Source organism: Carettochelys insculpta, chromosome 1 (genome assembly GCF_033958435.1).
Source record: "Carettochelys insculpta isolate YL-2023 chromosome 1, ASM3395843v1, whole genome shotgun sequence".
Classification (NCBI taxonomy): Eukaryota; Metazoa; Chordata; order Testudines; family Carettochelyidae; genus Carettochelys; species Carettochelys insculpta.
This window is the reverse complement of record NC_134137.1, coordinates 250,134,152-250,147,797: the sequence shown is the minus strand read 5'-3', so window position 1 is coordinate 250,147,797 and position 13,646 is coordinate 250,134,152. Positions and strand designations below refer to the sequence as shown.

Genomic DNA, 13,646 nt, shown 5'->3' with positions numbered 1-13,646 from the left:
TCTTCATGTTTGAAATACAGTCCTTTTCCCGATTTATATTGTACACTTTCACAGTTCCTCAAATGGCCTAGCAAACAATAGTATTGTGAATAAAATGGTAGTAAAAAAAAGTCCCTCATTATAGAAATTCTGTGCAGTTATTTAGACTGTAAACATGAAATATGTAAATTTGGAGAAATATGTAAAATGAGTCAAGCTAAATCATCCTTCAGGTTTTTTTAGCTCAATGGATCTGTTATAGTTGTGGTATTACTTTAGAATACAGCTCTGTATTTCAACCAAACAGCATAGGAAGGAAAATGCAGCCAATCTATAGTGTGACAACTCTGCATTGTGAATTGCGTAGCTCACATCAGAGAGACTGTGCAAATCATTCCTGCAACAGTTTCATGGTGTGCTACTTCTTTAAAAGTAGATGTAGAACGTTTCCAGTGGCTCCTTTTGTAATGCAGAACAACTCAACCATACTAGGCCTCCACAGCCTGATTTTCAGCAAACTCAGATGTAGGCCTTTTTAGCTTCTACTGCGGGGATGAAGAGAACCACCCCAAAGTAACAGTCAGGATTTCAGACCTCCAATTACTGAAGGCTGCTTAAGAGAGAGACTAGAAAACACGTTTCATTATGTGACTTGCTTTAGGACACCTCAGTTCCATTATCTCAACACTGACCCAGCAAATGCATATGTATCCGATCCTGTAAATACAATTACAGACTGGTAAGTCTAACATCAGTGCCGAGCAAATCAGTGGAAACTATAATATAGAATAGAACTGTCCGACACATAGCTATCTGAAAGTGATCTGTTGGGGGATAAAATTCAAACATGGCTTCCATAAAGACAAATCATGCCTTACGAATCTGCTCGGGTTCTCTGAAGGAGTCAACAAGCATGTGGACAAAGGGAATCCAGAGGATATTATGCACTTAGATTTCCAGAAAGTCTTTGACAAGATCCCTCAACAAAGTCTCTTAAGTAAAGTAAGTTGTCATGGGATAAAAGGGAAGGTCCTCTCATGGATCAACAGGATAGGAATACGTGGTCATTTTTCAGATTGGAGAGAGGTAATTAGTGGCGTCCTCCAACAGTCTGTTTTGGGACCAGTCCTAGTCAATACATTTATAAACGATCTGGAGAAAACGGTAAACAATGAGGTGGGAAAACTTGCTGCTGGTACTAAACTGTTCAAGATAATTAAGAACAAAGAAGACTGTGAAGAGCTTCGGAAGGATCTCACAAAACTAGGCGACTGAGCAACAAAATGGCAAATGAATGTTGATAAATGTAAAGTAACACATTGGAAAAAATAATCCCAACTCTACATACAAAATGATGGGGACTAATTTAGCCATAACTACTCAAGGAAGAGTTCTTTGGGTCATTGTGAATAGTTCTTTGAAAACTCCACTTAATATGTTGCATCAGTCAAAAAAGTAAACAGAATGTTGGGAATCATTAAGAAGGGGATAGAGAATATCTTATTGCCACTATATAAATCCATAGTAGCTCCACATCATGAATATTGTGTACAAATGTGGTCATCTAATCACAAAAAAAGACATATTAGCATAGAGAAATGTTCTGAAAAGGGCAACAAAATTTATCAGAGGTTTGGAACAGGGGTCATAGAAGAGCAGTTTTAAAAAACTGCATTTTCATTTTAGGACAGAGGGGATTAATTGGGGATATGATAGAAGTCTATAAATCATGACAGGTATGGAGACAGTGAAGAAGGAAAATTATTTACTTGTTCCCACAAGAACCAGCGGTCACCATTTGACATGAATGGCTAGCAGGTTTAAAACTAACTAAAGCAAGTTTTTCTTCACATGTCACACAGTCAACCTGTGGAACTCCTTGCCAGAGGATGTTGTGAAGACCAGGACTTCAGCAGGCTTCAAAAAAGAACTAGAAAAATTAATGGCGGTTAGGTCCATCAATACTTATTAGCTAAGATAGGTAGGAATGGTGTCCCTAACCTCTGTTTGTCAGAGGCTGGAAATGGATGTCAGTACAGAGATCATTCAGTTACCTATTCTGTTCACTCTCTCTGGTGCAGTGTTTCCAAAATCAGGGGTATGTGTACCTTTGGGGGTAAACCGAGGTCTTCCAGGGGGTACATCAACTCATCTAGATATTTGCCTACTTTTAAAACAGGCTACATAAAAACACTGGTAAAGTCAGTGCCATCTAAAAAGTTCATTCAAACAATGACTTGTTCCTCCTGCTTCATATGCCTTACTCTGAAATGTAAGTACTACTCCAATTCATTTATCTGATAATAAGATGGTAGAAAGTCAGCAAGTTTTCAGTTCTAGTCTTCCGTGATGTTTTTGTAAGTAAATAGTTTTTAAGTGAGTTGTAACTTGGTGGTATGCAAAACAAATGTCAGTCCTGCAAAGGGTACAGTAACCTGGAAAGGTTGAATAGCACTTGTTTCAAGATCTCAGATTATTTTAGGACCATATTTCTCTACCAGGGTATGCAAGAGAAGGCTGGGGGTACTTTTTCAAAAAAGGGTGGGGGTTTGAAAAGCAGTGCTCTGGGGCATCCAGCATTGGGCACTGTCAGACAACAGGATACTGAGCTAGATGGAACTTTCATCTGATCCAGTATAACAAGGAGATACACATCTCATAGAGCTGGAAGGGACCTTGAGAGGTCACTGAATCCAGTCCCCTGCCTTCTTGGCAGGACAGACCACCACCTCTTTTTTTTTTAAAATCTATTTGCCCCAGATCCTTAAATGGCCCCTTCGATGATTGAACTCACAAGCCTGGATTTATCAGGACAATGCTCAAACCACTATGGCCATACTTTTGTTCTTATCTACAGCACAGTCATCTTATAAGGGTGTATCCTGGTTCCTATGCCACACCTGAATAAAGAGCTTAACCACACAGCCATAAGAAAAGCTGCACTCTGCAGCTACTCCTGCAGGCTCAGAGCCCGTGGAATCGGTGTGGATACAACGCACACACACAGGGGAAACATTGTATGTAGTCAAGCACTCAGAGTTCACCAGACCCATCTCTACACAACACCAAGCCCACCTGTCAGCACCACAGTCTCATGCAGCAAGGAAGTACAGCTCTATTGTTTGTTCAACAGAACTGCACAATGGACTTTATTCTGCCCTGAGGTGCGTGTGTGCACACATAGCTCATACGGACGCCAACAGGCATTGTGCGGACTTTCCTCCAGAATATGGTCCTACAAGCATGGGCACAGTTTGTGACTGACTCTCATTCACGAGGAAGTTGAAACTACAGAGGAATGAGAGCACGGATGGATGAAAATCAAAGGAAAAGAGAGGGTGCTCTGCACCCCAAAGGCTCTCACCTCCTCACAGGATCATACAATTAAAAAGCAGTTTCACTGAAACAGAATTCACTAGATCAGCATCTACAATGAGAGGGATTTATGGTGTACAGAATGTAATGCCTTCTTTTAAAGCTAGACAGTACTTACAAGTGAAGGGTCCCCCACAGAGTGTTATGTACTCAGACTGTGACCCTTGTATGCAGGGCTTTTTCTGCTCTAGTACTTGCCTGTACTAAGCACCAGCACTTTATCAGCCCCAGCCATGGGATTGGCTGGGAGGGGGCAGGGAGCCAGCTGAGTACCGGCACCTCTTCTTTGTAAAAAAACCCTTCTTGTATATCTTATGCAACATGCTGGCTCACTGTGACAAATCTCACTCTAGTGGCTAGTCCAGGTAAAGAATAAGAGCTTAGCTGCAGTTGAAAAGGTCTGTATGTTGGTGTTGAACTTCCCCAGTTCAACCCCTTTTGATGGCGTGCACTGGTAGACACTTTCACAAAGTGATAGCCCACGAGATGACCTGTGGTAGCACCCAGGGGCTCCAGATGAGATAAGAGCTGCTGTACGAGGCACTATCACAACACACAGCAGAAGTCCATCCCTATCCCAAAACAGCTGTCACACTCTGTGCTTTAAGTGCCTCACCCAAGATCTCACAGGAAATCTGTCTCAGAGCCCAGAACTGAGCTCCTGAGTTCCAGCCCAGAGCCTTCACCACAGGAGCATCTTCCTGCACACTCCATACATTTAGAGGAGCATGTAAAACTGTGCCCAAGCACACTGTATGTTATCTATAGGAACTTACCCACTAAAAGGGTAAGAGCTTACTGTTACCACCAGTTAAGGGAGATACCCAGATCAAACGGTAAAAGACCTAGTCCTGAATGATGCAAGCTCTATTCCCACTGACCACTAGAGGTTCATCATGCTTAGTAGCCAAAATTAAGCTTTTAAGTTCCTAACAGCGAGCATAATCTTGAATCCTCAGCTAAGGACATATTATTGATTATATTAATATATCAGTGTTTTGATGCTATATTTCTGCTTCTGTCATAAGATATATTTTACATCCAGAAACTTAAATTTCAGAATTGACTTTGTATTGTGGATGAATGGCACATTTAGAAAATATGTGGCTTTTAAAGATAGGAGAATACATTTAAAGCACCTAAAAAGGCTATTTTTAGATGCTTCTTAATTAAAGGAAAAGGCTAAAAAGCCATACTGATTTTAACTATATTTTGTTTCAAAGGAAAAGAACATTTAAAATGTCTATCCAGGAAAAAAAAAGAACCCTAAATTCCAGTGCAAGGAGCATTTTAATGGGTAGGTTAAAAATAGGCTTTATAATGGAAACACTGACAGACAAAGAATAAAAGGAGATAATTCAAACAACAAAGCAGTTTCTCTTTGATTTGATGTTCAGCTCATTAATACTATACCCAATCAACAGGAGCAACATGCTAAAAGAAAAAAATACACTTCCCTAATCTTTCATCTTCATTAGGCTTGCTTTGTTTTCTGCTAACAGTACAATGATAATACAGGCAAAGGTCTTTAGCACACATTCAACAGGACTTTTGCTAGCACATAATAATGCAGGAGAATACTGGTTATGTGTAAACGTAAATTCTGTGCAACATCCCAGAAGCATTTGGCACAGAAGTCCTGACTCACCAGGGAGTAGACCTGACACTCTAGAAAATCTTCCCTGGAAGTACATTTAAATTCTCAAAACCTTTAATTGGGGTTGTTGGGGGCTGTTTTGTTTTGTTTTGTTTTTTTCCCCTCCAAATAAGTCCTGTTTTCTCTTCCTGGTGGAAGAACGGCTAGATTGAAGGCACTGCTTAGAAAACACATTGAACAGACCAGGGCCCTGTCCAGCGAGAAAACAGCGCTGTCAAGCTACTTTGTGATGCGTAAGAAGTATTTATTGGACAGAGACACTCAGTGGAGAATTTCTTTTGAGCAGATAAACATCAGATTTAGCTTTAACCCCTCCTGGCCTAGGTGACTCATGGTAGCACTTGTGAGATGCACTGCCCTCCTATTCCCCCTCCAAAATTTTAATAGATAAATGGGGTGCCCTGCATGTTCCCTCCCCATTCTTCTCTGTGGACCTCCCTGCAACCCCTCTCCCCAAGTGCCACTGCATCCTGTGCCAGTTCCTCCCCAATCCCTGGTGTAGGAAGAAAGAAGGCAGCATATCAGAGATATTTCAGGCAGACAGAAGCAGCAGCAACAGGAGAGCACAGCTCTGCCAAGCCCAAACTTCCACTGATTTCAGATAAGGCCTTGCACCAGTGGCGTCAATTACAACTGTTCCTATGATGCTCTGATTTGATCAGGAGCAGCCTGCTTGAGGATCAGGGATCCATAACTGGCTCAATACTGTCCCCTCCACCCCAACCCACAGTCAGACTTGGGCCTGACGAAAAGCTTCTCCACAGGTGCTGATTCTCAGCTCCACCCAAGCGCCACTGAATGCAAGATGAATAGTAACAGAGAGATACCCGTGCTAGTCTACATACTATCAAAACAAAAAAGCAGGACTGGACTGCTTTTTTTTTTTTGAATGCAAGATGTGAGGGGAAAGGAAATGGTGGCTTTTACCTATCCTTACAGTTTCCTGTACACGGCAGTAAATCCCCCAGAATAAGGTAGAACAGTCTCATGACCCTTAGCCTCAATATTGACCATCTAATAAAAACCACACAGTCAACTTCATGGAGTTGCAATATCACAATAAGCAAGTATCCTTTATACCTTCCAGTTGTTATTCAAAAAAGCTAGGAAAGACACGATTAGGCGTTACTGAGATTTCTGCAAAGAAAAACAAAAAGAAATAAAAACATAAAAGCAAACAAGTCTCTCAAATCCTTCCAGACCTTGTTCTAAGCATCACAAAAAAGGAAAAGTGCAATTTTTAAAAAATATCCTCAGGTCTTCTTTTAAAAACAAAGATTAGTGAATATGTCCTCTAACTTTTTGCTAGCCAGGAAATGAAGCAGAGTTACCAGAAAGGAAAAGAGAAAAACCAACAAATAACCACTTACATTCATGAAAATAAGCTGTTAAAGAACAGCCAACATATTCTATGTTTTTACAAAGCCCTGCACCCTACAGCATACCTGTGTACATGCACCGCTGGGCTGGATGGAAATTACCTGGTACGAAACTGGTACACACCTCAAAACACAAAACAACTTGCCTAAGCACATGTGGACAAAGCCGTTGATCTTAGGACCAGCTTTTCAAAGATACTTGGGCAGAGGAGGTGCCTAATAGGATTTTCAAAAGACACCAAAAACAGGCTAGGTGACAAATTCATACTGATTTAACTGGCAACAGAGAGGGAGCCGTGCTAGTCTATATACCATCAAAACAAAAAAGCAGTAAAGTGGCACTTGAAAGACTAACAAAATAATTTATTAGGTGAGCTTTTATGGGACAGACCCACTTCTTCAGATCATAGCCATACCAGAACAGACTCAATATTTAAGGCACAGCTGTATTCAAATTCGGCACATTAACACGTGGTTTGAACCAGGATGGGAATTTTCTGAGTCACTACAGGGGCTCATTTGCATACTTGGCTTAATCTAATTCTTTACCTCTCCCCACCCCTTCTACCCCTCTACTCTCTGATTTGCTCACCTTGATCATTTTTTTCTGATTTGTCCTCCTTGATTACTGTTTTTGGTTCTCTGTGCCTTAAATATTGAGTGTGTTCTGGTATGGCCATGGTCTGAAGAAGTGGGTCTGTCCCACAACAGCTCACCTAATAAATTATTTTGTTAGTCTTTAAAGTGCTACTTGACTGCTTTTTTGTTTTGATTTAACTGGGTATTAGATACCTAGTCTGGTTAGGTGCTCCTGAAAATCGCAGTTGGCACCTGTTGGCATTTTTAGGTGCTTAAATACCTTTGGAAATCTGGTCTTTATCATCATTAGATCTTGAATGCCCATGCTGGGCTTCAGGTTGTCCCCCTTCCCCACCCCACCCTCTGCCGTTATTATCTACAAGTTAGAAACAGAGACAAAAACTCAGATTGCAAAGTAGCTGCTAACACTGTACAGTTAAAGAGTCACAATTAAGCATGGATAAGCACCACAGAACAAATCAGAGTGTCTCCATAAATCATAATCCATTCTCCCTTCTTTAGTCTCTGTACTTTATCTCTATGTGCATAACTAAACTGATCTTCCTTCCTTATATACTGTGGTTTCTTTATTTAAAAAAAAAAAAAAAAGTGTGGGGGGGGGTTCCCATAAGACAGTTAAAAAGATATATCCTGCAGAATGCTGGAGTCACGCAGTACTGTTGGTATTCCCTTTGCTCATAAGGCTTCACCGACACAATTTATCAGAACATTATACTGACTTTTCACAGGGATGTAAAAAAGCAACTGTCCTGATAAAGAACAAATTCTGCAGCATCCTTTGAATAATTGGGTTTTACTGTGTTCTATCAGGAAACTAATTTTAATTTTTCCAGTGTCCTGTCTGGCTGATGAGTTCAGGACTAAGCATGTACTGCCATCTTGTGGAGGCTTCCTCGGATACTAAATAATTGACAGTACCCTAAGAAAAACCAAAATCATGCTCAAGCAAAGCTAGTCATCTTACGTTATTTGCTTCATTGTTTCTTGTGGAATAAGGGACTCTGCAGAATTCACTACTCATCGTCATGGCAAATCCCAAAGAAACGTGGCATCCTTGTTGATTGAGCACCACCCAGATCAATATTCAACAAGCTCTCTAAGGCTAGATCTCCACGACAGCCTAGCCTCAAAATAATCTATGGAATTTGTGTTATGCATTTGCATAGCTTATTTCCAGCCGATTTCAAAATAGGACATTTTGGCATGTGGCGCTCATGCCAAAGCGATATTTTGAGGCATCCCTGTACTCCTCCTGCAACGAGGCGTACAGGGATGCTGGAATAGCGTGCCCATTATTTGAAAAACTGACATATCATGAAATAGTGCCTGCTCTGTAGACATAGCCTTAGAGATGGGGTTGATTATTTAGCTTATGTCCATCCCAAGCATTCTTACCATGCCATTGAAACTTTTGTCACCACCATGCTTGCTGCTCTTACAGTGGCATTCCTTGACATGCAGCCTTTGGAATTTATTCATCTTCTATTCTAAAATATGTCAATACCAATAAAAGAGCCAAAACCAAACTAGACCTGATAGAGACAGTTGCTAGGCTCAGCTCCCCTTATCAAAAGCTGAATGAGAAGAAGCCAAAGCTAATGCACTTTGCATGTTCTCATGACAATTGCTTTACTGGACTAGGCAGTCTGGTATCCTGTCTCCAGAAATGACCAGAACTAGCTGCTTCAGAAGAAGGAGCAAGAAACCCCACTACAGGATAACGTGAACATGGAGAAATTTCATCATTACTTTATCTTTTCATCATTAGTTTATCTTTCCTTGGCTGCATCTACACTAGCCTCTTCCTTTCGTAAGGGGCATGGTAATGACCAAGTTGGGAAGATACTAATGAGGCACGTCCCTAAATATGCAGTGCCTCATTAGCATAATAGCATCCATGTGCGATACGAAAGCGGCACTTTTGAATCACATGCCGCCTGTGTAGACGGTGGCCTTTTGAAAGAACCCCCTGGACTTTGAAAGCCCCTTCGTCATATTTGGTTTCAGGAAAAGAGGACTTTCTAAGTCTGGGGGGTCCTTTTGAGAGGCCCTGTCTAAACGGGCAGCACACAATTTGAAAGCAGCACTTTTACATCATGTGTGGACACCATTACACTAATGAGACGCTGCATATTCATGGAAGTACCTCATTAGCATCTTCACAACTCACTCATTACCATAGCCTTTCTGAAAGAAAGGGGCTTGTGTAGGCATAGCCCTTATGTCCTAAAGCATGAGGACTGATATACCTTCTATGTTTTTAGCCCAGTTTTATTGTGGTGGAAACCTAGTTTTACCCTAGGTTGACTGCAGTGGAGCTCTCTCACACAAATATCTAACTCTTTTTCTAATCCTACTACATCTCTCAATACCTTGTAGTAATAAGTGTCATGGGCTAATTAGGTGTTGGACACTGGGAACACATTTTCTTTCAATTTTAATTTTAAGTTGAGTTGGCTTAAATACTCTCCCCAGTAGATTAGTTACTTTAATACTAATACAACAGGATTCATTTGACTCTGACCATCCACATAAAGGTCATGCATTATATAGTATTGTTTATTAACGTTTTTTTTTTTCCCAACGAAGAGACATAATATGAGCAGGATAAATTTAAATGGATATAGAACAGCAGGTTTCAAATACACTTTCAAGAGACAGAGCTTCTATCAACTTTTCTCAAACATCTTGGACACAAGCATCTCTACAGACATTAGAATGAGTGGGAGCATGGAGTGAGGGAATGTATGCAGTGGTGAGGGGCTGGGAACTACCTGGTAAAGAAAAAAGGAATGAAAACAACTTTTAGTGTCTTCTGAAGTGAGAGCTGCTGGCAAGTACTACGGAACAGAGTTTTGTAAGACTCAGAGAGAAACATCAAACAAGCCCAAACTTCAGATACTGTCAAACTACATCTACTTGTACTTCTGAAGAAAGTGGGTCTTAGCCACACAGGCTCATGACCTCATAAATTTGTTAGTCTTTCAGGTGCTACAGGAGTACTGATTATTTGTGGAACTTCACCTAGTTTGAACAAAAGTCTAGTTCTCTTCAGACATGAGCTGAACCTGAAACACAGCTAATCTTCTGAAGAAATTTATATAAAAGAGAAAGCTGGACCATGACCCTCTCAAACTGAGCATCCTCTGTGAGGTTTGGCATTTGTCAGGAATGATTCCACCTGCTAGACCGTGGTTCAGAACACAACTCCAACTCTTGGACAGCTCCAATCCCATATCCTAAAATTTGATCCATGAAAGCACACCAAGAGGCCTGTGCTAAATCCCACTGAAGATACTGAAATTCCACACATAGGCACATGTATCTGAACAGGTGTCATCAGACTAAAGGATCCAAGCCCAAGCTTGTATCAAGTGAGGAGTAAGAGGCCAGGTTAATCTCTGGTGTAACTACTGATGGAAGGAATTACTCTGCCATGCCAGAGAGCAGGATTTGTCCCTTGGTCTGAGGGTCTGACTTAAATGTAAAAATAGTAACAGCAATGAAAGGATAATAAATTGTATTTATGGGACACTCTTACTTTAGGGCATCCAAGTATATACACAATATCTCAAAAAATAAAATAAAAAACATTTCCCAAGAAGATCAGAAAGGCAGTCCAATAATCAAAAGAGATCTGAAATACTGTAAAATATGCCTCAGTAACCCAGCAAACCAACCACAATACACAAACCTCTCACAAGGGGGTATAGATATCATATAAATATTTATAGGTGAAAATTTTACAATTGTACAGTCTTCATACAAAACTCCTACTGACATAAATGGGACTTTTGCATGATCAGTCACATGATTTTAAACTTGATGAGTCTTCTGTCCCCATAAGCATGTGCTTAAGTCCCACTGACTTCACAGATAAGCAGAGGCCTAAGGGCTTTGCTGAATGACTGGATATAGCACTGGACTGGGAGGTGGGAGACCTTGGTTCAGCTTCTAGTTCTCTCTCTTCATGCAGGTCATTTGACCTGCTTCCTCTCACAGCCCTTTACCTTGGCTGTTTACACTACATGCTTTTTAGTGCATGAGCTGTCTCTTCTGGCCATTTTGTACACCCAGTACAGTGGCAATCAGATCACAGCTAAGGCTTCTAGGCACTACTAAAGCATAACTTAAATAATAACAATTTGATAATTGTGCTCTGCATTTCCAGATGGATGGATTAATGATCTAGCAAGTTGTGCCTACCTCCAACTTCTAAGACCTTATCAAACTCAAAAAGTTGCCCATTTAACCTCTTCTTCCTAACTCAACCAGACTGTGCCAATGGCACAGTAAAAGAGGCAGTTACCACTGGATCTGGAGATGACTCAAAAAGTCCCACTCTGTTTAGCAAAATAAAAGAATGATCATGGACTTGGCTAACAAATTCCACAGTGCCTTGTGATTTCTGTCTGCCACCATTGTATTATGATTGCCTCCCCAGAGGTCTCTGAACAAGCTGTGATTTGAAATTCACAAGAGTACTTTTGTTCATTTTAGTGCAGTAATGCACGAATCCCACAGAAGTTAAATATGAAAGGATAGTCTCAATCCTGAATTTCTTGCTTTTGTAGCTTGCTGTATGCAAAGTCCTCAAATACCAAACGTGGGCACGTTTTCCAGTAAGTATTTCTCAGTTTTGTTATCATAGAGCCAGTGACCCAAGCACACACAAAAGGAATACAAGGAGGTGTGTGTTTAGCTTAGCACAATCAATCAGCCGGCAGGCAGATCAAAGAGACTTTTATCCTGGTGATTAGAACACTGAAAATATTAGTAACAGAGAAGGAGCTGTGCTAGTCTATATACTATCAAAACAAAAAGCAGTCAAATAGCACTTTAAAGACTAGCAAAATAATTTATTTTGCTAGTCTTTAAAGTGCTACTTGACTGCTTGTTGTTTTGAAAAGATTAGGTGTGGTCATGAGAAGGGCACAGCTGCATGGATCCCAGCCCAGAGCATCTGAAATGCTTTTCCTGTTCAACATGGGCAACTCCAAGCCAGCAGAGGCCAATTCGGGAGCATACTACTTTGGATACATGTATTAAAAGAACTAAAAACGTTGGGAAAGATGACAGGGAGAAGGGCGAGATTTAAAGCTGACTTGCAGAATCTGCGCTGTATCCACTTTCAGAAAAGAACGTGAGAATCTACTGACCCTATGAAGAACAGAATAAAACTCTGTGAGCTGGATGTTAGCTAGTGTAGACCGGCCTAGTTTTACTGACTTCAGAAGAGGATTTGGCTCTGTTCTTTAAGGATGAAACCTTGGCTCCACTACAGTCAATGGTAAAATTCCCTTTGACTTCAACGGAGTCAGGATTTCATTTTTCCAGCAGGAAATTTGGCTCTGGGATGCATTAGGATTTCACTGCGTGGGAAGTGTTTGGGCTGCAAGGAGCAGTATTCTGAACTCTGATCACTTGGGAGCCATCCCCACCCACATTCTACTGCAGAGCTCACCAAGGGAGGTACCATGCTGTTGTACAGAAGGAGGCACCAAGCTGTGAAACACAATTTACAGTAGTTCAGCTGTGACAGAATTTGCGCCATTACACGGGGGAGGAAACAAAATTTTAGTTACTCATGAATTTCTGTTCTGTTTGCATTTATTATTCCGCACTAGATATTATTGCAGAAGCTTAACCAAAACAAACAATGCCAGAGTGTGTTATGGTTGATAATCCATGGCATGACTAAGCACCCTCTGCTGCAACAGTACCGTTAAGCACTCAGTAAGCTTTGTCTGACTGATTTAAAGTTACCTCATGCGCATTAGACATCTACCTGTTTATTAATCTTTGATGTGGATGACTGGCTGGCTCCAGTGCCATACCAGACAAGTTACCTGTACAAAAAGTGGTTTGCAGGTTTTTATTACGGCTTCACCTTCAACAGCTGCACCACCAGCAAGTTTTCCATACTGCAGAGATGCAGTAGTTAATGCGGCTCTCAAGGCACCGTACATAAGCTTTCTTTAACCTGAACACTTTTCCAGCTCTACTGCGCCACGGCTATGCTCCTGTCCAAACTGAAAACCTTATTGCCAGTGATTTCCTCAGGAAAGCCAATAGAGAGGTTTAAAAATTCTAAACTTTTCTTCAGCACCCATTGACCTGAAGAAAACATTTGGGCACACGAGCTCTGACTTAAAAGAAAGCAGAGCCAGCCAGGACTTCTCAAGAGGCACTTGAAAGTTGCTTATTTTAGGTCCCCACCCTCACAAGGGCAATGAAGAAATACTTTTCTTCTACTCTAGGCTTGTCTATTCAGTCTTCAAGCTCTTCATGCTAAGTCTGTCTCTTGCAACATACAGGTTCAGCACTTGGTACAGCAGGGGCCCTGATCTTGGCTGGGGGCACTAGCCATTAATATAATAGAAACAGAGAACACAGAACAGAGCCAGCTGATTTCAGAAAATCTCAATAGCTGCATTATGCGAGCACACCACAACAGTGCAGTAAACTGAGGCCACACACCAACCTACTGGGATTGTCACAGTTCCAGTCAGAAGCAAAGGGTGAAGGGACTGCAGGGGGGCACCAGACACATGCCCCTGTCCAACCCCCTCCAATGCCCATCCCTTCCTTGCTCTTCCCTCTCCCTCCTGCCTCTGTTCTGACCACACCCATACCCACCTGTCCCTGCTCCACTC

At 41.3% G+C, this 13,646-nt stretch overlaps 1 protein-coding gene across 3 annotated transcripts in view; it reads right to left on the bottom strand.

The window, feature by feature from the left end:
- ITPR2 (inositol 1,4,5-trisphosphate receptor type 2) overlaps positions 1 to 13,646 on the bottom strand; it is a 340,554-nt gene that overhangs the window by 243,835 nt on the left and 83,073 nt on the right. The gene's annotated exons all lie outside the window — the stretch shown is intronic.